Genomic DNA, 27,020 nt, shown 5'->3' on the forward strand with positions numbered 1-27,020 from the left:
GATCTCACACCTGGTAGTGAAAGGCCAGCCTTGCCTCTCTGCAGTGTTTCTAGATTCTCTCTTCTATTACTTTGACCTTTGTGTCAACAGCAAACTGCATTAATTATTATTGCTTTGCAGTATGTTGGCACAGCACTTTTAAAAATGAAATTCATTTAGCCATCCTGAGCTATTGTGATAGGAAGCATTAAAACTAATAAGTATACTAATTACATAAAACTAAATATTGTGTCAGTTATGTGTATGGGGAGTAGCAATAGGTTCACCAGAGTTCTAAAAATGTGAGCATTAAATAAGGCTTTTCCTTTAGCCACAGGAACCCCAAGCATGTGAGTTTCTAATGAAATTATATGGGGAAAATATTAGATGTTTCCATGAAGTAAATTAACAACTTCTGATTCTTTGTGATATTTTTATTTTCCATTGACTCATTGATTTCTATCCATATTACTAATCATTGTCATTTAAATTTTCCCTAAGGTCTTCCTAAAATTACTGTTTTTTATAAACGCATGTGAACATTTTCTTTTGTTTATAGACTTGCTGTTTTTCTCTCTTAGATTTGGTTCCTTTGGTAGTGAATAATGAGAATCTCAAGGGTTTTCTAATTCTTTGTTACAGTCGATTTTCTTGTGCAGTAATAATAGCTTATAGATGAAGCCAGGTGGTGCCAGAAGTAGAATCTAGGTCTTTCTTTGACTTCTCTACTAATCTACTAATTTAAGTTTAAAAAAAAAAAAAAAGATTCTTCTAAATTATGTCCCAGTAATCAATCACCCAGTTCATTCTCTTGTCTGCAGTTCTGAGCAAGATAAATTCAGAATTGCCTATTTAAGCATCCTCAACTTTGCTGAAGTTGGAACTTAATTGACAGAAAAGAGCAATATCAAAAAAGCACATGCACTGTTTTTTTCTTTTCTTCTTTTTTTTTATAGTGTTAAAGGTATATATTCTATTTTTGGAAGATAAACTATAAACAAAAGCAAAAACATTTAACTTAATTTGTATAAGTTTGTGTCAATCTAAACAAATACTGAGGGAGAAGGATGGAGTTATAGAGGTATGGCATAGAAGAAAACAGAGGTTGTATTGTCTTCTGTTTTTTAGAAACTTAAAGATCATCTTTAGCTGCCTGTTACCTTCTTGGTTTATTTTAACAGATGTAATGGATATGATAATAATGTTGTTCTGTTGTCTTTTAACTCCTAACTTCTAGAAAAAGAGGGTGTTATATTGAAGCAGAGCAATTATTAAAACTCATTCTCCCGGAGTCTCACTAAAATGACCTGAAAATGCATTTCTTGAAGTTTGAAAACAGCAACTTTCAGAACAGAAACTCTCAGAGCATGGGAGTTTGTTTGTTTGTTTCAAATTAATACCTACTACCTTCATGATGGGGGAAAATCAAAAGTTTCTATGCAAATGGCCAATCCCGCATTATTGAAAACCAAGTCCAAAATTACAAGTTCAGTACTACCACAAATGATTTACAGAGTCAGTGAGAAAGCGTATTCCTTCCTTGAGCATTTTATAATATTTGGAAGATCATCAACATCAGGAAAAAAAAGAATATGTTTATGGGGATCTGTTTGTTTCACTTAAAACGCCTTCACTATACTCTAGTTTTATCAATGGGCAAAAGTTCTCACTGCTTGGTGTTTTGGACAGATTAATACAGAGATCCAGGAAATGGCAATAGTTGGAATCTGGTCTGTCCAGTCCTCTTGGAGGCTGTTTGGTAGCAGCTGTCTTTATTTCCTAGCACAAGTTGGACTTGGATCTGAAAAAGGAATGAGATCTGGTAACATTAAATGAAGCGCTTTGGAGCTGCTGCTGAAACATTATTAGAAGGGAAGGAAATCCACCCACCAATTTGTTCTTTCCACTAGGAAAAAAAATACAGATGAAGATGCCATGTGTGGTGTTTGAATTGTCCCCAAACCACACTAGACACAGCAAAGTTTGAATTTATTTCAGAAGTGTGGTTTGATATGTATACATGGAGATGCACATCATTCGTGTCCCTGTCTAAGGATGCCATTTCTGATAAGCATGTGTGGCAAATCAGAAAAACTGATAGAGGTCTGTTCTGTTTATTCTTCATTACTACTAAGTCACCATTAGTCATGTGGTGACCACTTGGCTGGGAGAGCAAACCAATCTTTGAACACATCATCTCTGTGGCAACCACTTCAGGATTTTATTTTATGCAAAGAATGTTACATTCTTGTAATAAGAACTGCTTTATGATAATTATAGAGGTTTAAATTCTCCCGATTTTGCCATCATGTCCTGTCCTGATGTGATCAACTCACATATTTTCCAATAACTGTATCATCATTTCTTCTTTTCATGGAGCAAATAAAATGCTTTTAAACTGAAATCAGATACCTGAATGAACCATTTTGAGCTCTGACTTAGACTTTGCCTCAACTAGTCTTGCCAAAAATGTCATTAGCTAAAGAAGCCTGTCAGTGGCTCAGCAGAAATCCTACAGTTGATGGATAAAAGTGCATTGCAAGTGTCTTAGAGGTTGCCATCTTGATTTAGAATATGGAAATAAGTGGTGTCCCAGTGAAGGACACTCTTATCCTAGTGAAGGACAATCTTTCTTATTTAGAAAGAATATTTCTCCTTTACACGTGGGGTTTCCAGAATACCAGTGAAACAATATTAAAAAATTGTTGGTCTCTTGATTATTTATGTTTAACTCATGAACTGAACCTTATGCAAAACTCCAAAATCTGGAAATTGCAAATATATCACATCAATTCTTTCATTTAATAGATAAGAAAAAAGTTCAACCCACAGAGGTTCAATGATCTGGTCCAAGATTTTTTGGTTACTAGTAGAACTACAGTGCAATCCATGTTTTCTGGTTTTCTTACTCTTAGAGGCTTCCTGAGGCAGATTAGGAAAAGACAGCTAAATTTGATAATTTGCCTGGCACATGGTAATTGTTCAGCATGTTGAGCAGACAGCAGTATAACTTCTCCATATCTAACTTTCTGCCCTTGCTGAGCATTTCAGTTCCCTTAAACATGCAGGTTTCAATGTTCTTGCTCACCCAAGTAATCCAATTGAATGTACAAGTCTTCTTTTCCCAAAATATTACTGTTACGTTCCCCTTTACTCTCCCTGCTCTTACAATATTTTATAATCCCTGTTTATAAAAGATTTATCTTCTGTTCTTATCGACCATCCCTCTGCCAGGTAGTGGGCACAAACTGATAAGTTGTTCACAATTCTCTAAGCCCAAGCAAATGTTTCAGAAACTCTTGAAGTCTGTCCTGAAGAAAGTAACATTGACAAAAAGCACTTTCCCCCTGGTCTTCCTTCATTCTTTCTGGTACTTTAGAAATCATCTCTAAGCAATTAAGATGCTACATAATCCAAAACAAAATTATATCATTATCTCCTAAATATAAATTATTCTGCAATACAAACACCCATTTCAGAAAATACATTTGTGTCTCTTCCATCCTCATGAAGTTATTACTTGAGTCCCACAGGACTCGTTGTTTGTGGAAAAGCAAATAGATGTCTAAGGAAGAGTAAACCTATTGCATGTTTTAAAATTTTTAAACAAATAGACTTGGCAGAATACTTGAAGCAAAGAAAGATTGTTGAATTGGAAGCACTCAGAACCACAAGAGGTTCAGAGCTCCACCCAGTACTGCGAGCAACAAACTTTTATAGGCTGGCACAGAAGCCAAATAGAGAAATCTATTGGCTTCCGCTAACCTCTGTCTTGTCTGAACAGCGCACCATTGGGTATTTTCCGTATTTGGGCATGATGTGATGAGTTAGCTGCCTGTGATAGGCTGAGATTCTGCTCTTTACAATATGCTTGTAAGTTTCCCTTTGTACGGAGACAACTTTGGGCTAAGGGTCTCCTGCTTATTTAATTTCACACATGTAGAAAAGTGGTTTGTGAACCAAGCTGGAACTTGGTTCAGGTGGCCCTTTCCTGGATTCAGGGATTTTTCAGACAAAGTGAGGCTGTGCTCTTCTAATTTCTCCCAAAGAAGGGAGAATAGATACCTCCAGCTACCTGAAAAGACATATGGCATTTAGATATTTTAGCTCTTAGAGGAAAATTGTTATTTTAAATTGGTAGTGCCCGTGTATCAAAGCAATAAATAGTATTTAAACCTGTATGAAAACTAAGTATTTCATGATATTGTTTTATTTTAGAACAATTGTGGCACCTTGCCATTTATTTTTTTTTTAAATATTTTTAGTTATAAAAATGGACACGATACCTTTATTTTATTTATTTATTTTTATGTGGTGTTGAGGATGGAACCCAGTGCCTCACACATGCCATCAAGTGCTCTACCACTAAGCTACAACCCCACTCCCCATATCAGTCATTTAATAGGAAGGTCAGGAGAAACAGATTGAGTATCGTGAAACTGGCAAAGGTCAATGCCAGCTACCCCCATGAGCAAAACTACGAGGTGGTACTTGTTTGGATTTGTCCAAACTTAATAGCCCCAATATCTTTCATCTTTTAAGGAGAGCATTTTAGAATAGATTGGAGTTTCCTTCCATTAGATCCTAATCCTTATTGTAAACACACACACCTCAGACTTTCCACAGCACACCCACAGGTAGCCTTGGTTTGTTCTTCAAGGACAAACCTTAACTGACATTCACTCTGCCCTGTTGTTCCTCTCACTTGTTTCAACCTCTTAATCCCTTTGCATCTTTTTGCCTGTCTCCTGCTCCATCTCAGAATAAGTACAAAGTAGGAGCCCAAGTTATTGGCATTATGTCTAACCCTGAAGTGATCAGATATATGACGGAGATCAGGCATGCTTCTCATATGAAAAACTAGTAACTCACAATTAAACTGTTAGAGATTAAAATGGCACACAGTGAATTGTGTTACCAATGAAAATTTGAAGAACTACTATATGAAAACTACAACTGTAACTTGCACCTTGGTTCTCTTCTGAAGAACTCTGGAGTCACCTTCTGTCCTCAACATTACAACAGGATTATGTCTGCCTTCAGAAAAGGGTGGGTTTGATACCTTCGTTTCTTTACCCATGTGTGGTGTGAATTCCTGCCCTGGCCAGCCTGTCACCCTCAAGGTAGTCAGTGTGCCTCTGAAGTTGCAGCCTCCAGAATTGAACATGGTGCTCACCACGGTCCCAGCCTTGCATTCTTCTCTGTTTCTCGAGAAGCTGACAAGTTTGAAGTCACTTCCAGTTACAGAAAAATTAAAAACAAGCTATTGGAGAAGGACAAAGCAAAATGATGACAAATAAAATTCACAAAAATGCTAAACTTTCAGAACATGCCTTAAGTTATGTTTGTATGATCCCATGGGATAGATCTTGTTGATGAGTCTATCCTCTATAGCATGTGGGGGTGGAGGAGTTAAGCAGGCTATTAATTTTTCATGGCCTTTCTCCTATTTTCTAGACACTTTAATAAAATAATTCTGTTACACAGAAGAAGTCAGAGTAATATGATCAGGTTTGGTGTGTCCAACCAAAAATGGCTACTGCCTAGAAAACATTGTTTCAATAATTGGTGTTTGGAGTCAGAGCAGTGGGTTTAGCATCTTGGGCATGTCCTTCAGCACTTGGTGGGAATGACAGCTAAACAGAGAAGAGACAGACGGGCAAGCTGTTGCCTGAGCTCCAAATGGCTCTTGAACTTACACAGCTGGTACTTTGGATAGTAAAGAGAATAACTGCATCCACAGAGTTTTATTTACGCTTCATTTAAGATTTGTAAGGGAATGGTTTACTACTGTTCCCTGCAAAGCCTGGGAGCTCAGATGCTGAAGAAGCTAACTGCGTAGACTCTCACTCCTTCTATTTCTGGTGCTTGTTTAACATGGAAAGCATGGTTTGCATTTAAATATTAGATACGGGGTTTTTCTTGACTTAGCAGTACTATTCATAAGATTTCCATCCCATAGACATTTAAAAATAAATATATTTTCCCCCTTTGGAATGATATGCTTCAGTCTCTTTTGTGGCTCTTGTTTTCTAAAATAGTGTCCAGAATCCTCAGCTCTGAGGATGTCAAATGTGCGTGTGTACACACGCGTATGCACACGGTATATATAGAAAAATCCTAGCTATGTGCTCATTTCCTTGAACTTTAACCTCATCTTGCTAACGCGCAGATCTCCTCATCTGTGATGCATCTAACCAGGAAGTACTGGAGATATTTTTGTAACTATTTTGCAATATATCGTTGCATCTTTCTTCCTTACAAACAATGTCGTGAACTTTAAATATCATACAATTTTTTTAAAAAACCAAAGAAGAAACTAGAATTTCATGATCCCAGATTGGATTGTAGCTGCCATCCTCAACCAAGCAAAGGCGCAGATACTGGAGGTCAGTATTAATTCCTTCCCTGCTATTGGAAAAATGTAGCTTCCTTTCTTGCCATCAGAAAGATATTCCCTTGCTCTCCCCAAAATAGAGTGGAGTTAGCCCAGGAGGCTCTAGGTCACTCTGACAGGTGGATGGCAAGACCACAAGAGAAATGAGAGCACCAATGATATCATTCTGGAGAAAGGAAAGTGGCCAAGCTTATGAACAGGGCAGTGGGCAAAGCAGGGCTAATGAGGGTTTTGGAGTAGAGATATTATAAGTGGTTGGCTCATTCTACAAAGGCAAGAGGGCTATTGGAGTTGGACACCTTAATATGCTCTGCAATTAATAGTGTTCAATTGTATCCTTGCACTTATCCTCCAATTAGTCTACTAGAACTCAATTATAAAAATAATTAAAAGTTTTTTGTCTAAATCATAAAATTAGCTTTTCAAAAAGACTTGATGTGGGATCTTTCTAGATCATGAAACATCCATATATCTGAATGGAGCTGTGTTCTGCCTCCCCCCACCCTCCAGCCTCTCCCACTCTGGACATTGATGCTGCAGGCCTTGCCAGGGCATCTCTTCACTCCTTCCACCCTTACTCCACCTGGGGGCGTTGCCCTAGACTCTGCTTGGTACTTCCCCTGTCTTTCCCTCAGCTCAGTTTGCTGCCTCTTTGGAAAGTTCCTTCCTTTCTGGGTGCACATACATATCTTCCTTCCCTCTTGCCCCTTGGCCTCTCAGTTTTCTCAGGAGAATTTATTTCTTCTTCACTGCATTTTGAGCCAAAAATTTGTACTAATCATGGCAAAGTAACTCTTTCCTTTAGAGCATGTAGATAACTATTTATATTGACTTGTGAAATTCTTTTATGAGATTCCCCTGCAATACAGTAACTCTATAAAAGCAAAGGTTTTTCTCAACTTATTTTTTTTTCTATTCCCAGCCTCTCTATAGTGGCAGGCACTCAGCAATTATTTGCTGAATTATTGAATAATGTAGCAGTAAGTATTTGTTGAGCACCTATTATATGTCAGTTGCTGTTCTAGGTGCCAGGGATATAATGACAAATAAAACTGGCAAGTCCCTAGGCTCCTGGAGCTTACATTACAAATGATGAACAGATCCAATTATTTCTACTTAAAATTTTTAAAAGCATTTCGATTGAAAATAGATACCATCAAGAATCAGTCCAATTAACCTCTAAAATCCTGAAAATATTCATCAGGTTCTGTCTCCTTATTTTTTTCTAGTTAAAACTTCTCCTAAAGTGCCAGCTTACAAATGGAAATATTTCTTACATACTTTATTACTTTTCTCTCTGTGTGACTCATTTATAAGAGTATTCTTTCCAATTACTTGTCATTTCGAACATGAGGCATGTCAGCCATAGTATAACATGAATAGGCTTTGGGAATGAATGTAGAAACCCACCCATCCTTTAGAACAAGTTTCATGAGAAAAGATGTTCATAGTCTCTAACAATGAACTAAATTACCTCTTGAAATACAGTCTGTGTGCTTAGAGAGGATTTCAGCACAGGTAAAACCTAATGCATTACAGAGTGTTAATTATTATTTTTTTAAAATATAAATATTTTATCTACTCAGTTGCCCAACAACATCATTTTCAGGAGGGTCAAACTTGATCATGACTCTGCAACATATCAGTGTTGTCTGCCTTACACAGGCTTCACCAAACATCTCTTGCCCCCAAGTGGTGGGGGAGATTATTTACCAACTAGAAAAAGTAGGCAACCTTTTCCAAAAGTAACGTGGATTCTCACTAGGCACTAAAAAAGCATATTGTGAGAACTTCCTCCCCATAAAACTACTCTATTGCTTGTGCAGAATTCCTTTTATCTTTTCTCTTTTATCACTTGCATATTCATTCATTTATTCATTCATCCATCAAATAGTCACAGAAAGGAATATTATGAAAACTATGTCATAACAGCATAAAAGTGTATAACACTCCCTCAGAAAGCCTGGAAATCAAAATTGTTACTTACGTACAAAATATGCACATATGCTACATGTCATATTGTCATTGTTGTTAAAAGACTGAAATTAACATTATAGAGGCAATGACTCTAAATTAGACTTGCATTGAAACTTTCACTATCTTTTTTTCATTTCTTTTTGTACAACGAGTATGTCGAAAAGCAACACTAATGCTTATCAAACACATTAATTTTAATATAATGAAGAATAGCATATGTTCAATCAAAGACATTTAACCTTCATTTTTTTATTCATCTCAATTCCGCTTAAATATTTTCAAATATTTTGATAAAGAACCTTTTAAAGACAAAATTTGTTTCCTGCTGAGGCAAATGCTTTCTTTTGAGTCTTGTTATCTTTGCTAAGAATCCTGGGGTGTGCATACAGCACGCCTGTGTAAATTAGCACAGTGTCTACTTACTAAATATGGGTATGCCAGTGTCAAACAGCACTTACTACCTTGAAAACAGTGCTGTTCTGAAGATTCCACCTCATTTATGAACTGGACCTTTCTATGTGTGTTCCTCATTTAAAGAAAACTGTTTTTGAAATTCTTTCTTAAAACATATATATTTTTGTGTTATAGTTGTTGGTGGACACAATGCCTTTATTTTATTTATTTATTTTTATGTGGTGCTGAGGATCGAACCCAGTGCCTCCCACATGCTAGGCAAGTGCTCTGCCACTGAGCTACAACCCCAGCCCTTGAGACTCTGACTTAATATAATTTAGAAATAGTTTTTGTTCCATTCAAGATTTCTTCCCTTTAGGAAAGAATTTCCCATGAAGATTGCGTAGGTAGCCAACAACAGTGGATCTTTAATACTCAATTTCCAACTTTTCAGAAAGACTGATACTGTTGAAAGGGGAGGAGACCCTCCTGGGTCCTTCAGGTGATTCTCACATCCCACTAGATCACCCTGGTTCAGAGTCTCATTGCTTTGGTGCCCCTGGCTGGGAAAGCCCAAGGGCTTTCCCTCATCATGTGATGGTCCTGTCCTCTGAAGAATGCAAACCTGCCACTCTGTGCTTGGTGCTCAGGGCAGGTACTATGATCTGTTCAGCTGGGAGGTGCTGGCTATTTTTCCTGGAGACCAAAGCTTTCTTTTTAACCTGTAATTGGGCACGTGCCACATAAATCATCAGTCAGTGAGACCCAGGGAATGCAGCACACGCCTCCAGCAGACACGGGATGTAAGCTGGACACTGTCCTGCCTGAGGCGGGCCTCCCCAGGACGGTTTTCACCGCACTCTCTCCATAGGGGGTATGACAAGCCTGTTAGGAGCACAGGAATCAAAGTCAGGCTGCGGGGCACCGCCCCACGTGGAGGACGACTCCAGCCCACCAGATGTTCCGAATCACATGTGGGGAAGTGTTTGTGGTAGGATTCTGTTTGAAACTGATTGTTGATACTCTCATGAGACAGCTTGTGACAAATTGTATAATAAAAATGTTAAAAATAGCATATTTATTCCCTGGAAAAGCTGAGTTCCCACAATTCTGTGAGCTGGGAAAATTGCTAAACTTTTTGGACAAAAAGTAAGTGCTGATTCTCTGTGCTTATAACCCTTTCAGTACACATATGATTTTTCATTTTAATTTTTTTCCCTGAACTCCTAATAGTGCTCTAGCTAATTCTTTAAAAAACAAATAAATCAAATTATAATTTTGAAAAAAATTAAACAGCTAATAAAATGTACATAGATTAATAAGTTAATTATGAAAAGTGAATTTTTCTAAAAATTCTACATTTGTACTAGTCCAGTCCACTAGAAATAATGTGATCTACAAACATAATTCACATATGTAATTTTGAATGATCTAGTAGCCACACTGGAAAAATAAAAAGAATCGAGTAAGATCAATTATGATATGCGTAAATAATTTCATTTGATCCCATGTATCCAAAATTATTTCAACATGAAAGCAGTGTAAAAAAAAAAAGATATTTTACATTCCTTTTTCCTGGCATAAAGGTTTAAAAATTCTCTGTGTATTTTAAATTTACAGCACATTCTCAATTCAAATTAGTCCAATGCCACCTATTGTTAGTGGCTACATACTAGATATGCATCCAACCACAGCAAACATTTGAATGAAAATAAGGTAAAAATATCCTGTCAAAAATTTGTAAACCTTTATGAGGGTATCCTGGGGACTTTGATATACAGAGCAGAGGTAGGATTTTCAGAGGCATAGATCTGGGCTGGGAATGTGGGAGATGAAGCATGAAGACACAGCAGAGAAATGCTTTATGTGGTTGTGATTGAGAAGGATTAGGATGATCAGTGTTTGGAACATCTGGGTACTTTTGTTACTGTCAGTATGTCCAGTTGGGATCTCCATCCTTGGTGAACTGAACAAAGAATTGAGCAAGACACACTGAAGTAACAGATAAAATACAGATTGATTGAAGGTAAGGTAGAGCAGAGTGGGCCCAGTGAGAAAAAGATGGAGGTAAAGATAGATAGAGAGAGAAGCTCAAGCCCTGATATCTGGAAATTCTTGTTTTACATGCTGAGTTGTGAGGCATTCTCTTCCCTAAATGGACCTGATTGAAGACCTTACCCAATTTTCCCCCACTGATTACTTTAAGAAACCTAATTAGAATACTGCCCACTTTACCCCCATTGGTCATTCTAAAATACCAAACCTGTGGCAGGAGTTGTCATGGTGATAAGTCCTCAGTAGCAGGAGTTGTCACAATAATGAAACTTATTGTAAACAGAGACAGAACTTGTCTCTTTGTCTTGTCTTCCAGCGGCTTCTTTCTAATACCCTGTCTCCACCATCTTGGTGTCCATGAACTCTCACCTAACACTTTCAGAGATTTCTAAAAGCACTTTTTACCAAAAGTGCTTTTGGCTGCAAGTAACACAAACCTAAGTTATGGAGAATTTCATTTGTGAGCTTGGCTGGGCCATGGTGCACAGATATTTGCTCAAACATTGTTGTGGATGTTCCCATGGGAACATTTTTGAATGAGATTAATATTTAAATCAATAAACTTTGAATAAAGCACACTGCCTTCCAGAATGTGGGCAAGACTCATCCAACAAGTTGAAGGTCTTAATAGACCAATGACTGACCACCCCTAAACAAAAGACAATTCTTTGTTATTATCATAATTATCAACCCATATTAACTGTTCAAATTAAGAGGATTCACATGGTATTTTCATATGTGCATGGATCATGATTACTTACTCTTCTACTACCATCCCCTCCTTACTCCTCTCTCTCTCTCTCTCTCTCTCTCTCTCTCTCTCTCTCTCTCTCTCTCTCTCTCATGTCCCTGCCCCCTGCTGAGTCACTAACAGTCCTTCCTCTGGGAGAGAGATAAAAATCTCAGTCATTTAAAGATTGTTTGCAGCAGGGAGCTATAGTGCAGGGTTCAAGGACAAGCAGCAGGGCTTAGTGAGAGCATTGACAATACCCACCACACAGGTTTCCTGGAAGAGGGGGTGAATGGTATTGGGCATAGCACCTGGCACCAAGTAAGCCCTCCACACATTTTCTCCAGGTATTACATGAGGTCACAGGTCTCTGAACATTATTACACCTCCTCTTTGTGCTCAAGGCCCTGTGAGAATATGGGTACCTAAGCTATTCCAATCTACAAATTTCAGCCTTTCTCAGAGTGATATTTTCTAATACGAAGACATATTAACTCACTCTTGCCTTTTTTAATTGTTTTTCTTAATAAGAGTATAAAAATCACTATCCTCTATTAATTAAAGTCCAGATCCAAAGGCCTGGCATCAGGGTAGCTCCAGAATGTTCACACAGGATATTTGGAGGCAACAATTCAACAAGAGGATTGGAAATTGTCTTGTTACTTGGGTTGCACTTTACATATCAAAAAAAGTAGCAAAGTTAACAACAACAAAACAGCTAATATCAAGTATCTCAGAATGGACATACCTGGGACCATTTGAGTGACAAAATAAATAATGATGGCAATAAATTTTAAAAAAAAAGAGAATGCATTAGTTCTTACTACTATAAACATTTAATTGAATGAAGAAATAAATGGAGGAAAAAGGAAAACTCTTAAAGTAGAAGTATAAATAATAAATGTAGGAGGAAATGTTGGCAAACTATAATAATAATTGCTTCAGGAAAAAATCATCAATGGATTCCAAAATTAGTAGGTGAATATACAATGAGAAGCAGTATTTATATAATTATACTTGACACATGTTATTAATAAAGGGGAAATATCACACTTACAATAAGGAAATCTGGCAGAATCACCTTAACCAAGTAATTACAGTTAACAAACATTACCAGTAATAGTACTAATTATGCCTCCTGATATGGTGTTATCAGAAGGACACACATACTGCTTCTATATTATCTTTGCCAAAAATAGATAACCTAAATCAATGCTTCTTACTGGATTGATTTCCCTCCTATATCAAGGAAACATCCAAAAACTTCTGGAGACATTTTTTATTTTTTCTTTAAAATTTATTTGTAATTGGTGCATTTATTTATATGTAAAAGTGGAATTCATTGTGATGTGCTCATATATGCACATGAAATAATTTGGTTAATTTCCTTCTGTGTTCCTCCCCTTTCCCATCCCTCCTCCATCCCCTTTGTTCACCTTCCTCTACTCCACTGTTCCCCCTTCTATTTTCATAAGATTTACCTGCCTCCAGATTTTTTTTAAAAATTCCTTCTCTCCACATATAAGCGAATTGAACATCCAACCCTTGACTTTCTGCATCTGCTTATGTTACTCAGCATGATGTTCTCCAGTTCCACTCATTTACCAGTAATTGACATAATTTCATTCTTTACGGTTGAGTAAAACTCCGTTGTGTATATATTTTCTTTACTCACCTATTGAGGGACACTGGGCTGATGCTATAACTTGCCTACTGTGAACTGTGCTTCTGTGAACATTGGCATGCAAGTTTCACTCTAGAATGCTGATTTTAGGGGTTTGTTGGTTGGTTGGTTGGTTGGTTTTTTATAAATACCAAGGAGTGGGATAGCTGGGTTCATTCCTCGTCTTCTGAGGAATCTCCAAAGTGCTTTCCAAGGTGGTTGTACTAATTCACTGTCCCAGCAACAATGTATAAGTGTACCTTTCCCCTCACTTTCCCCTCATATCCTTGCCAAAATTTATCATTACTTATATTCTTGATTGTCATTCTAACTGGAATGAGAAATGAAATCTCAGTGTAGTTCTGATTTGCATTTCCATTATTGCTAAGGATGTTGGATATTTTTTCACATATTTATTGGCCATTTACATTTCTTTTGAGAAATGTGTGTTTAGTTCATTTGCCCATTTATTGATAGGGTTATTTATGCGGTTTTTGTTGTTAAGTGTTTTGAGTTCTCTACATATTCTGGTTACTTGATGGAAGAGTAGCTGGTGAAGATTTTTTCCCATTCTGTAGGCTCTTTCTTTATCCTCTTAATAGTTTCCTTTCCTTTAAAAATTGTGCACAAGATTTTAACTTAAAGCCATCTCACTTATTGATTCTTGGTTTTGTTTCTTCAGCATTAGGAGTCTTATTAAAGTCAGTATCTGATCCAGTATGTTGGAGAGTAGGTTCTATGTTATCTTCTAGTGATTGCAGTGTTTCTTGCTTAATTCCTAGGTCTTTGATCTATTTTGAGTTGATTTTTATGCAGGGTGAGAGATAGGGATCAAGTTTCATTTTTCTACATATTGATATACAGTTTTCCTAGCATCATTTTTTTTTTTAAATACTGTTTCTGGAGATATTCTTGATTCTCAAGACTGGAGTACATAAATGCCAAGGATGCTGTTGGCATGCAGTCAATGACATGCAGAGGACATCCTCCTACCACAAAGAATTATTTGACCAAAATATCAATAGTGCTGAAATTGAGAGGCCCTGCCTTAGATTTAATCCCGAGGAAACATCAGATCAGCTCAAATTGAGGGACAGTGTACATTTCAACTGATCAACCCTTTTAAAAAATATAGATGATACAGAAAGACAGAAGAGCTGTTCAAGCTAAAGGAGACCACAGCAGCCACTGAATAAATGCAATGTGTGATATTGGCTGGAGCCTGGATGAGGAAAAGAACTGTAGTGGAACAATTGACAAAACTTGAATAAGGTTCTGGAGACTAGATAATATAGTTATAACAGTGTTGATTTCCTGACTTTGATCATTGTACTATGAAGATGTAATATGTTAACATTTGGGGAAACGAGGTGAACAGTAGAAAAGTGTTATTTGTACTAGTTTTTGTAATTTATTTGACAGCCTGAAATTATTTCAAAATTAAAAAATAATAAACAGAAAATATTTTTAAAATAAAGGAGTGAAAGGAAATAAATACACAAAGGACTTGAGAGAACATGACAAGATAGTCAAATAAGACAGAACATAATATGAGAACTTTCCTAAAATTAAAAAACAAAAAACATATTTGAATTTAGATATTGAATGAACACATACCCTGAGAATGTTGGTCTAGGGTATCAATATTCTAGAATATATCCAAGATGTAATCTAGAAAACTCAGTCAAATTTAAAAAAAAAAAAAAGAAGATGTTCCTTGAAAATATAGAAGAGAGGAATGTGTGATCTACAAGGTAAGGGAAATTAAATTATTATAATTTTTGACATTAATGTTCTTTGAAAGAAAACTGTGGAGTAACATACCTAAGATTGCCACGGAAATAAGTATAAACCAAAGATTTTATATCCAGCATAACCTTCGAGTTAAATGGGCACAGAGAGAACCCAGGGAATATTGTGTTCATGAACCCCTCCTGAGAAATATGTAAAATGAGCTTCATATGAAAAAGTAATGATGCAAATATTGACTGATATAATGATTGTTGCAAGCATCAAGCATGTCAGCTCCCTAGAAGTAAGAAAGAATGCTTGTGGCTGTGCCCTCTGATCGTATAACTACTGAGCAATTGTTTAAAGTGGAGAGGGGGGATAATTTCATTGATCCTATTAGAATTGGTCTTAATATTGTTCTTCTGTTATGTGTATTATATGGAACAGAATAAATAAATCATTATGAGATATTCAATTCTATCCTTCCCTTTGTTCTTGTGAATCCGGATTCTTTGTATGGAAGAAGGTGACACTGAAGTAATAAAAGACAAAAATCAAAACTGAATGGAATTAATACAAACCCATGAGGTACTTTATCTTATTTTATTTAAAGACATATCTACTGCAAAGACCTAGAAATAACCTACACAATAGCAATGAGCATTACTAGCATCCACATTGTGGTCTTGTGATCCCATTCATCACCACAAGGGACCAGGTCTTGTAGTGATGCCAGGCATAAGGCAGGCAATGAACAAGACCCTGGAATGTCTGTCACACAGATGGTAAAGACTGTTAACAACTACTAGAATTATGCCTAAAGGATTCAGGAATCAACTTTAAGAGGCGTTCCCTGGCCCAAGATGGAAAATTTTGAGTTAGTAGGATAATTGCAATGAATTAAAATTCATCAAATATGTTTAAGTCCATGGTTTCATAACAATATGAACAGTAATGACTAATTTGGGAGGATGATGAGAAACCAAATCATCATCCTAAAGAATCAAGCATTTATTCTCCCTTAGTTATATGAACTGTTCCATTGTATAACCAAATATTGAACAAGGAGACAAGTCTGTATGAAAGTAATCCAAGCAATAAATGAAAAAGAAATGATAGAATTAGAATGTCACCACTTTGCAACATCCAATGAGTGACTAGGCATAAGCATCAAAAGTTTCTAAAATCACAAGAAGAGAGACAATTAGATATTATGTGCCTCTATTGTCTTTAAAAACACCTCCTATGGAACCAGAGTCTGACCCATCTCTAGATGTAGCTTCCAACTTGCAGGAAATACAGAGACTAGAGAGACAAGTCCGGTTCCTTAAGAGGAAGAGGAGGGTTGGGATTGTTTTGGGGCATTTGGGGTGACTGGTGATTAAAGTTCTGTTAATGACCCTGGAGGGTTTGACTTTATAATAATTCACTAATCTATACATTTGTTTTGTGTGGTTTTCTGTATTAGTATTTTATCTTACAACAAAATTAAAAAGAAAAGATAAAGAAGACAAAAAAACCCACAAACTCAAGTAAATATTTCCATAACTGTTCAGTTTGGGAAAGCAATGCTTCACAGAGGCCCTGGGTTGATTTAACAGAAAATTCACTTCCAGGGACTTGGGGTTAAATTTCCTCCAATTTATTGTAACCTTTCATGAGCAGTAGGGTTATTTTTAAAAAATAAGTAAACAAAACTGTGATAAGCTTTGTCCCTTGGCCTTGCAGAAGTGGTGAGAAAATAAAGTTATGTGTTTTCTCTTGCAAAGGCATTGCTTAATATTACCTAAAACATCTGTAATGTATCAGGGCAATGGTTTCTATGATACATGACTCTGGATTATTTATTTATGGTATCTATTATTTTAAATCACCTAGGTGGAATCTTTTGAACATATGGATGCTTGCACCATAGTACATGGAGATGGTGCCTTGCATATAGAAGGTATTCAATAAATGCTGGTCTTTTGAAATGTAGGTGAATAAATCGGACTGGGACATATTGAATTGCTCCATGAATATGCAAACGTCTAAGTCTATACAGTGGGTTTCATGCTGTTAATATATTTAGAGAGACGGGTCTTCATCAGGAATGCTCAAAAAGTCAGTCTTCTATATTAATTTACTATGTCATCATGGCTTTATTACTATTTAAAATTTTTTTTTTTAGTTGTAGATGGACACAATACCTTTATTTTATTTGTTTATTTTTTATGTGGTGCCGGGGATCGAATCCAGTGCCTCACACATGCCAGGCAAGTGCTCTACTACTGAGCCACAACCCCAGCCCCTCATCATGGCTTTAAATAAACAGATAACTACCAAGTTTATATCTGCTGTCCAGATTTCTCCTCTTTAAACTCCACATATATATTTGGCCTGCTGGACAGCTCTGCTTGGATAGCTAATATACTTTTCTAACTTCTTAAGTTCCCCCCCAAAATTCCTGATGTCCACCTCCACAGACTTTCTCCACCCACAGTTTTCCCATCTTAATAAATGCTTACTTCTTCCTTCCAATTGCTTTGATCTCCAATCTTGGATCCTCTTGTTGGCTCTCTGCTTTCTCATGCCATTGCCAATCCATCAGCAAATTCTTTTGTTTCTACTTTCAAAATATATTCAGAAATCTGACTCTTTCTTATGACATAAACCACTACCACTGTGGTTCAAGCTGCCATCATTTTCTTTTATTTCAATGTAACTTCAAACATATAAAGTTTCCATAATAATGCAAAGAACCCCCATATCCCCATTACCCAGATGCATCAATTGTTACATTTTCCTCTAATTACTTTATCATTCTCTCTCATACTTTTTCTTCTCTCAAATACTTACGCAAACACACCTACATAGAAATACGTGCACACAAATTTTCTACTGAGCCTTGATCACTTGATTAAAGTAGTAGCTATGTGATTTTTCAGTGTTATTTCTCCTCCCTTATAATTAGTATATTCTTTGTGGGGAGATGTTTTAAAACTATATAAATATGTTTTTCCTCACTAAATTTCAACCAATGATTTTAGTTCCCATTGATGACTTTCTAATTCCACCATTCCTTCTACCTGTATTAGTTGCCAGTATTCTATATAGAAGAGCTTTCTCTTCCCTGTCATTTATTCATAAATTATGTAATTATTTATATCAGTATGAATTCGTGGACTCTTATCTTATTCAATATCTTATAAGATACCGTATAAGATATAAGATATATAATTAATTACAAATTAATTTTTGTGTGTGGTATGAGTTCAAGTTCCAACTTGCTCCCTTCTTCACCGGCTTTGGGTTTTTGACTCCAGTATCACTTTCACAGTGAGGCCTTCCCCTAATATTTTGTATAAAATTCAGGGTTGAGAATGTTGCTCAATGGTAGAGCACTTGCCTGGCAAGCACAAGGCCCTAAGTTCAATTGCTAGTGCCACAAAATTTTTTTTTTAAAAATCAAAAACAATACAACCTCCTTCTCTCTTGGTATCACCACTGGTACCCTCCCCATCTCCCTTTCTTGCTTTATTTGTCTTGATGACAGTTACCACCACCAATTATCAGTTAAATATCATTTTATATATTGTCTACCTATTTCCACTGGAAAAAAATAAATGCATAAAGGAAAGAGTTTTTGTGTTTTGTCCATTGCTCTCTCCCCAGTGTGAGAACAGGGCCTAGCAGTCAGAAGATGCTCGTTACACATCTGTGTGAAGATGATTGAATAAATATGGGTCATTCCTCTTGCTTGGCAGGTCTATATTTAAGCCACAGATACAAATTCAATGATGGAACTAACTTTTCCTAATTAGAGATCAGGCAATAAGATAGGTTTCCCACACTCCTACAGTGAGTCCTTTTGAACCTATGTCCTTTTGTCCCCCAAATGGACAACAGTTGTAATAAGCTTCATTCTACTGTCCAGCTCTAAATTTATATAGTGATTTAAACACAGTTATACTACAAAGTACATGGGCTGTGGCATTTGGCAAAAAAACTTCCTATGTTAACTATCTGTTTTGTTTTGTTCTGTTTTTTAAAAATAATTCTGAGCTTCAATTTCCTTGTCTAGAGAAGATGATAAGGGCCATTATCCAGACTTATTATTTAAGACTAGATAAAGCTGAGGTGACAGAAAAATTCCAAATCATGTAAGTTCAAACAAGTGAGAATTTTGATTATCTTATGTGTAGGTAAGGAGGTTGGTACAGTGGGTTGGCATGCTATATCTGTAGGGAGCAAAGCTCCTTTCATCTTGGGATTCTGGTTTTAGTATCCTTCATTCCCAATGTCACCTGAAATTCCAATAAAGTTGCTCCTGGTCCAGCTACTATTCTATCCTCCAGCCAGCAGCAAGGAGAAAAGAAGCAGAGAAAAAAAGGTCTCAAAGTCAAGGACCAAAAAAGAAGTCATGAATGTGGAAGAGAGACCATTGGTGTAGAGGGAGAGCAAGAGAAAAGGGGAGTAGAATTGACCCAATCATGTTACTGTGGGTTTGAATAGGCCACAGTGAAACCCACTGTTCTGTATAATTAATAGGCCTCAATAAAGAAAGTCTCAAAGTCCACTCCAAAAATTTTATCTCAATAACCAGAACTTAGGTAAAAGACTTCATACAAGGTGGCTAGAAAATGTAGTGTTTATTCTTCATGGCTATCGATCCAGCTTAAAATTTCATTACCATGGAAGAAAAGAGAACAAATAATATTTGGGGCTAAACAGTAGCTTTCTACTCTAGCTATAAATGTTCAATGTTTATGGGATTCATGATGTCTAAAATTAAACAGTTAGCTATCTTCCTCCTTTTTCTGAATTAAATCATCTCTTGTTCTTTCCCTTTGATAAAAACAAGTCAACATTCTTTAATTCATTTCTTTTGGCTCTTATTTCTTTCACATTTCTGCTGTATTTTACTAAATCTTTTCAGTCTTCCCCAGCTATTATAGGTGGGGATGAAATCTAAACCTACAAATCTAAACTGAGCTGTTGGTGAGGCTAAGCTATTGATGCCTGTTTTTAAGTGGCCTGTCATCAGGACAGGGGTATCCTAATGTCAAAACCATCTGGATAGCTGATTTTCAAATTGTATTGCTTAAATCAACACAATTCCTTGAGCTAAGATGTAATAAAGTGAATGTACAGTATTTGATTTCTATCTGTTCTTATACCTCTAGCTCTTTGCTCACTGCTGAATATAAATTAGGGTTCTAGGATGTCACTAACTGTCCCTAAAAGATCAATATTTTAATGTTTTAATTTTTATTTTTTTGTTGTAGATGGACACAATACCTTTATTTTATTTATCTTTACGTGGTGCTGAGGATCGAACCCAGGGCCTCACACATGCTAGGTGAACGCTTTACCACTGAGCCACAACACCAGCCCCTCAATATTTTAATTTTAAGTGGAGAAGTTCTTTTTAAAATAAATTCTTATAAATATATCTCAAAAAGATTCTAACACAATTGTAGTTTGTGTGGGGGGCTGTTTATAAACGAATGGTCTACATCATCCTTCAGTTGTTGAGAATCAATTAGGAGGAGATGAGTGCTATTGATTATGAAAGGGGTTGGCAAACACTTCAGTAATTCCAGCTATATATCAGGGTCTGGTTGCCTAGCAACTCAACCCAAACCAGGACAAGCCCTGCCAGTATTTCCCCAAGAATCTGCAACTAAAAGAAGCAGAGCTAATGAGTAAAAGTCAAGAAAACCAATGTGCAGATTTATAAATAAAACATAAGTGAGCAAACTGCCATCAGACCCTCAACATGTTGGGAGCCCTGAGGGCAGAGGGGGCAGAACTGGCAAGGAGGTGAGATCACTGGGTCTGCTTCCAGGACAAGTCAGTGGGTTTGATTTCACAACCACTGCCCCCACACAGCCATGCCTTTCCCACATCACTGTTGCTATTGTCTTTGCATTTCACCTTCTTTTCCCTGGCTTTCCCCTCAGTTCCTATTTTAAAAATAGTTTTTCCTGCATTTTATTAAAAATCCCATTCTTACTTACACCTTGATGTACCTCTTCTTGTTTATGTATCTGCCCAGCGGTTCTCAGATGGGTGCAATGCTTGCCCCCAGGAGACGACTGGCAATGTCTGGAGATATTTTTGATCATCCTGGCTGGCTGGGGATAGTGCTACTGGGATCTAGTGAGTAGAGACCAGGGATACTCTATTCAGCCTGGCACGAACATCACACTATGTGTATGAGTCAGCTCCCAATGACAAAAATTTATCTGGCTCTAGATATCAACAGTTCCAGGGTTGGCAAACCCTGGTCTAATACATGTATTCACAACAAGGACAGTAAGTTAAAAATTAAATGGTCTGTGGCTCGACCCTAACTGATAAAATCTCATTCCTTAGTTCCTTTGTGCTTAATTTCCTGGGGAAGACTAGTGGCAATTAGGGGGGAAAAAGTCTAAAAGGTCTTCTTATGGGGGCAATAATGGAAAAAATAAAAAGGTTGAGAAGCACTGATCTGACGCTAGAAAACTTTTAGAGTGAACAGTCAGTTGTGTCAAACTCTTGTAAAAATGCACGATTGCACTTCAGCAAAAGTTGGTTCCTGGCATTGATAAAAAAAAAAAAAAAAAAAAAAAAACAAGCTCCAGAATTAAACATGAATTCAAAATAGTTTAATCCTGATTTTCCTGAGGAGAAGGGCAGAGGGGCCAACCATTATTCAGTGATCTGATCATTCTTTGAGAAAAGCATGCACTCTTTCAGATCCCCAAAAGCACTTTAAGATGTCTTGGGCCAATAACTTAATGATACCCAGTGACTTAGAAGAATTAATGTGCCTTTAAATGATGAGTTTTTATGTTTTCCCCAAAGGCCCTAATTTGTTTGGTAGTTGAGTACTGTAATGTTTGAAACAAAGGCAACATTTAAGGCAACATTTTGAAATCATCCCATTCCCATCACTGAAAAAAAAAAAAAAAAAAGGTCTTCTTTCTTAACTTGGCAGGTTTCTTTTTATTTAAGGGTATGTCTCCTATTCAAAGGAGACATATCTTTCTGGGACATTTAATTCTACCCTGGGTTTTAGAAAACTCATGTTATAAAATGTGCATATATTATATGTTATATAACACACACACAAACACACACACATATTCACAACTCCAGACTCTAGATCAATAACTTCTGTTTACTCTAACCAGTTAACATGTTTTTATTATTAATACAAATTTTTATCAAACCTGGTTGGAATCCCTTGAGATATTAAAGTTTTACTAAGGGAACACGGTGGACGGCAAGAATGTGCAAAACTTGGCAGGCTTTCAGCTTGATATTCTTTCTTGGAGGCTGTTTGGTTTCACCCAGCTCTCCCACTCTGTGCCTGGGAACAGTCTCAAGGGACAGTTTACTCCAGGAGAGAAAACTTCAAGATTCCTCAGGAGGTGGAGCCCACAGCCACTGCTGGCCTCTAATTGGTGAGAGGTCAAAACTTAAAATCAGAAAATACTCTTGCAACATTGAGGACAAAGTGTGGGGCCTTGTTGGTCAGAGTAATTAAGTGGAGGTCGGTCCAAGAATGTGGCCCCCTGAATCCACACAGCTGCAGAAGGCTCTGGGAAGACAGGCACTTCACTTCCTGTAACTGTGGGCTGCTCCATTGGGACTTCCTGTCACAGGCTGTCCTGAAGGATCCAACAATTTCCCCCACCCCCGCTAATGTTTCCTCTTACCAGTTTGCATTATCTTTAAACAAAAGAATAAGGGAGAGTGAGCTCACTTGACATTGATGCCAAAAAAGATACTACAGAACTATTTTCTAAATGAAATCACATGTCTCAGAAAATTTTATTAAGTAACGTTGGTTATAGCATTAAAAATAAAATGAGGCAGGAACGGGAAAGAGAGAAAGAACTTTATGAAGCCAAAATAGAAGTTTTATTGGATTCAGTTCCAAAAATAGAATCTCTAGATGCAGTTCTATGGATATGGTTCAACTTATTGTGACAATGTAGCTTGTTTTTAAGAGCATACAGTGTTATCATTTTAAACTTGTTCTAGTGTTCCAACAGAGAAAATTATTTTGATATTGTGAAAGCTGGCTTTTCTGAGTCCTTTGAAAACAACTTTCTAGAGATGATTTTTTTAAAACTTTAATGTCACAAACATTAATGTTTATTTAATAGTACATGGAATATGTATAGTCTTTCCTGAACAAATACATGATCTAAGAGTCTAGAATGGCAATCTCATAAGCCAATTGTAATGGCATAAATAAAGTGCATGTGTAATTTTGTAGTCTTATCTCTTCTTGCTTCCCAGTTAAAGTGCAACCACGAGAAATTTCATATTTTATATTGGCAATGTGAATCATGCACAAAAAGAAGTTTTCTGGCCCCAAAGCTCAAAGTTATTTATAATGCCTTAAATGTATGGCATATTGTAAGTTTTCAAACACTTTCTTCACATGTATTGTCTCATTGATTTTCTCAACAATCCATCATGTAGACCTGACAAAGATTATATAATAGATCTAGATCTCATGCACAGTTTTGGGTGGAAGAACAAAACTTGCCTATAAATTCCATTAATTTCTGATTCTGAGTTGGTGGAAGTAATTAACTTTCAGGCCTCTGCCAGCATATAATTTTCAAAAAGCATCTCTTCTAGGTATAAAATCACAGCGTATCTTGGGTAAGAAAACTACACAAAGCCTCTTCTTCTAAGTGCAAGACTTGGGGTGCAGGTCACTACCAACAAGGCTGTTTGCAATCCTCCTGGCAACCTGGGCATCTCCCTCATCCTGCCAGAGTAAGTGTCAGGCAACTTGAATACTCTGAAGTTCCAAGACCTCAGGAAAGGTGGGAGGGTAAGGGCACAGCTTCTGCATGTCCACAAACATTGCCATAATTGAGGTCCTTTGTTCTCATCTGTGTATCTCCTGAAAGCCTGGTGGCTTTCTACTATTTCTGTGACATCCTTGGGGAACAGGGATGCTAGCTCAGAAACATGTGATTCCTTCCCCCAGATGCACCATGCAGCCACTTTCCCGAAGAGCTTCCGGAAAGAGTTGTACAGGTGGTTCTCATATTCTCAGACCTCAACTCTATCCCTCACCCTCACCTGATTTCTCTCTCTTCTTTTTCTACCCACATGTAGGACAGGAATCTATTCTGGGGAGGGAGATGGAGAAGGGAGAAACACTTTCCCAGAAAAGCAGACCTGCTTCTGCGCCCCTTCTATTTCAGCCTGCTACAAATTGACAGGGGACCATGAGAAGAGGGTTGACCACTTTCTTGAAGAAAGAGAAGAAAAAAAAAAAAAAGGAAAGAATACAATGTGGAGAAAATCAGCCACCCCCAATTGCTGTTTTTTTTTTTTTTAATGAAAAATAAACTGCTATAAAAGTTGGAATCAGTATAAGCCTGAGGGCAGATTCTGCTGGCTCTTTTACATCACAGCATGATAAAGCAAGATAGGAATTAAATTACCAGAAAAAAAGGACAGGCCAAGTCTGGCCCAAGTTTTGAATGGACTATCAGATCAACGCAGTAAAAGAGAATGAAGTTGCTTCATTTTCCATTCTCAACTCTATCAGATAAAAGATTTTCTCTTGGGAGCCATGGAATCCAACACTTCCAATGATCTCTGACAGACTGTCAGGCAGATTGTCAGGCAGTGAAGCTCTCTGGGAAAGTGAAGCTAGATGGCTAACCTGGGCGCGTATACCTGGCTATCTCACGGCTCTTTTCCCATATGCTGAGCTTACTGAAGGCCTGGCATTCTCAGAAGAGCTGTTTGATGTATTCCTTTCCTAAAGGAGAGTGATATGTGCTTTGGAATACATAGGAAGGCTTTCTATCCGGATGGAGGAAGAATAGTGCTCTTGGGAGGGGGTCAGGGAAAATGACATCTCCAGGAAAGAAGTGCCACCTATGGTGACACCTGAAGGCTGAATAGCAATTAACAGGGAAAAGAGTTTGAGGGAGAAAGTAAAGAGTCTACAAAAGGCCAATGGGTGAGAAGACTTGGCTTGTTGAGTGGAAGGTCGTTTGCTATTGCTGGAGCAGAAAGTGCAAGGGAGACAAGGTATAGGTATAGGATGGGGAAAGAGGTTGAAAAATGAAGGTAGAGAGGTGAGCACCAGATGTGTTGGCTGTTCATAACAGAAAATCCAAAAAGCAGGATTATAACAAGACAGGCATTAGTGTTTCGCACGTCGTAAGTAAAAAGTGGCTAGATACTTACTGGCATTGACTGGGTAGTTCAATGTCATCAAGGCCAAGAAATTAGTAAGTCTCTTGGCCCTTCTTTCATGGCTCAGGTCAGCCCTTCCATTTTTCAGAAAGAGCAAAATGACACATACTTGTTGAGTTTGACTTTTAGGGAGTTTTCCTGGAAGTTTCACTCTAAAACTTCATGGCCCAGTAAGCTATCACAATGGAGGACTATTTTTCTCCAGGGCACCTAGGGATTCACTTTGCTTGGATAAATTTTACACAAATTTCTACAGTCCTAGATCAATATCTGTGGCCAGTGCACTGAGTGGCACAATCCAGGCCCTTGTTATGATTCCTCAACTACAATAGGAATTTCTGGTGTAATTCCATCTCACCAGGCCCTTGTTAAGAGACTTCCAAGACTTTCTGTTACTTGAAGGCTGGCATTAGGGATTGTCCTCCAATGTGCCTCCAATTAAATTCAACAAAAATATATTAAGTACCTACCATATGAATGAAGCCAAATTAATCACTAACGACTCCCTTTTTCAAGCTCTGTTTTCAGACAGACTGGACTAGTCGATGTTCCCCAAATAAACACGGTCATTTCCAACCCTGTTCTTGTTCCTCCTCTTTCTTTCATTCATCCTATGCACCTTACCTTCTTGATTCTAGTGTGCCCTCAGGACCCTGCTCAATTCCATACTTTCCCTGGGTGATGTAATGCACATTAACTTATGAGGACTCCTTCCTCCTTTAAATTTGCAACACTCTTTGTCCAACAACTATCAAATAGCAACTAGAAATGAGCTGCCTTTTTGCTACTTGTTAATACTGTCATTGAACTCTTGTTCTCAGTTTCCACATGAGCATTTTCTATCTCATCTTTACATCTTCCACATAAAACCTTCAGATATGTTTGATGTTGAAGGAAGAAAACCAACAAATGAATGAGAGATCACAACTTAACTGCTTTGGAAAGGTTTTCAAGTGCAAATTTAAGATCATTGAGAAGCTTCCTTGAGTTGAACTTGTTCATTGTCTGCAGAACTATGTGTTCAACTTTCCATTGAGATACAAATTCAAACACATTGGAAAGAGTTAGACTATAACACCTCCAGATCTTCTGTATATTTGTTACAATCACTTTCTTCTGCAGATGAAGAAATTTTCATAGAACCTTAAACAAATATTATTCAGGGTGCTAACTAGGTGTTAATAACATGAGAGTCTCAGCAGGTTGCATCTGTTCAAGTAAATGGAGCATATGCAATTGCTAAATTACTTATTGAAATAGAAGAAATTCAGATTACCCAGTTTCTATTTAATTCTGATACATAGCAAGTGGATGTCTTCAGAAAAATAATGGTTGATTGCCAAGTATAATTACACCTAAGTAGTAGTCAAATTGTCTAAGCAAATAAAACTCATAAAACTCTGGAGAGTTAATCTTGAATATAGAAAACATTCAAGTTAGACTTCTGTTGTACAAGTGCTCAATCAAGCTTTAGGGCATAATTCTCAAAAATAAAAAAAAAATTCTCAAAATATACAAAGCAGGCCTTTGACTTTTAGTAAAAAGCAATGAGGATCCAAAGCCTGTGATAGTATTTGATTTAGGAGTCAACAATTAAGTGCAAGGTGGATATGCAAGATTTGCTTTTGAGATGTGGTATTTGAAGAGAAATTAAAATTCTTTCCTAGGCCTGTTGGCATTTAATATATATGGACTTGTTTTTAAGTACAGAAAAATTTCTATCATGAATCATGCCTGGAATAATTTTTTGAAAATAGAGAATATTTTGCTTTCCTACTTCAAATAATTTTGTTCAACAAGACTAGCCCACACGCTACAAACTAATGTCAAAATTGTTCACAATGTGAATTAACCTTAGCATCTCTACTCTTCCTGGAACTGGG

This window comes from Urocitellus parryii, chromosome 1, assembly GCF_045843805.1.
Source record: "Urocitellus parryii isolate mUroPar1 chromosome 1, mUroPar1.hap1, whole genome shotgun sequence".
Taxonomy (NCBI): domain Eukaryota; kingdom Metazoa; phylum Chordata; class Mammalia; order Rodentia; family Sciuridae; genus Urocitellus; species Urocitellus parryii.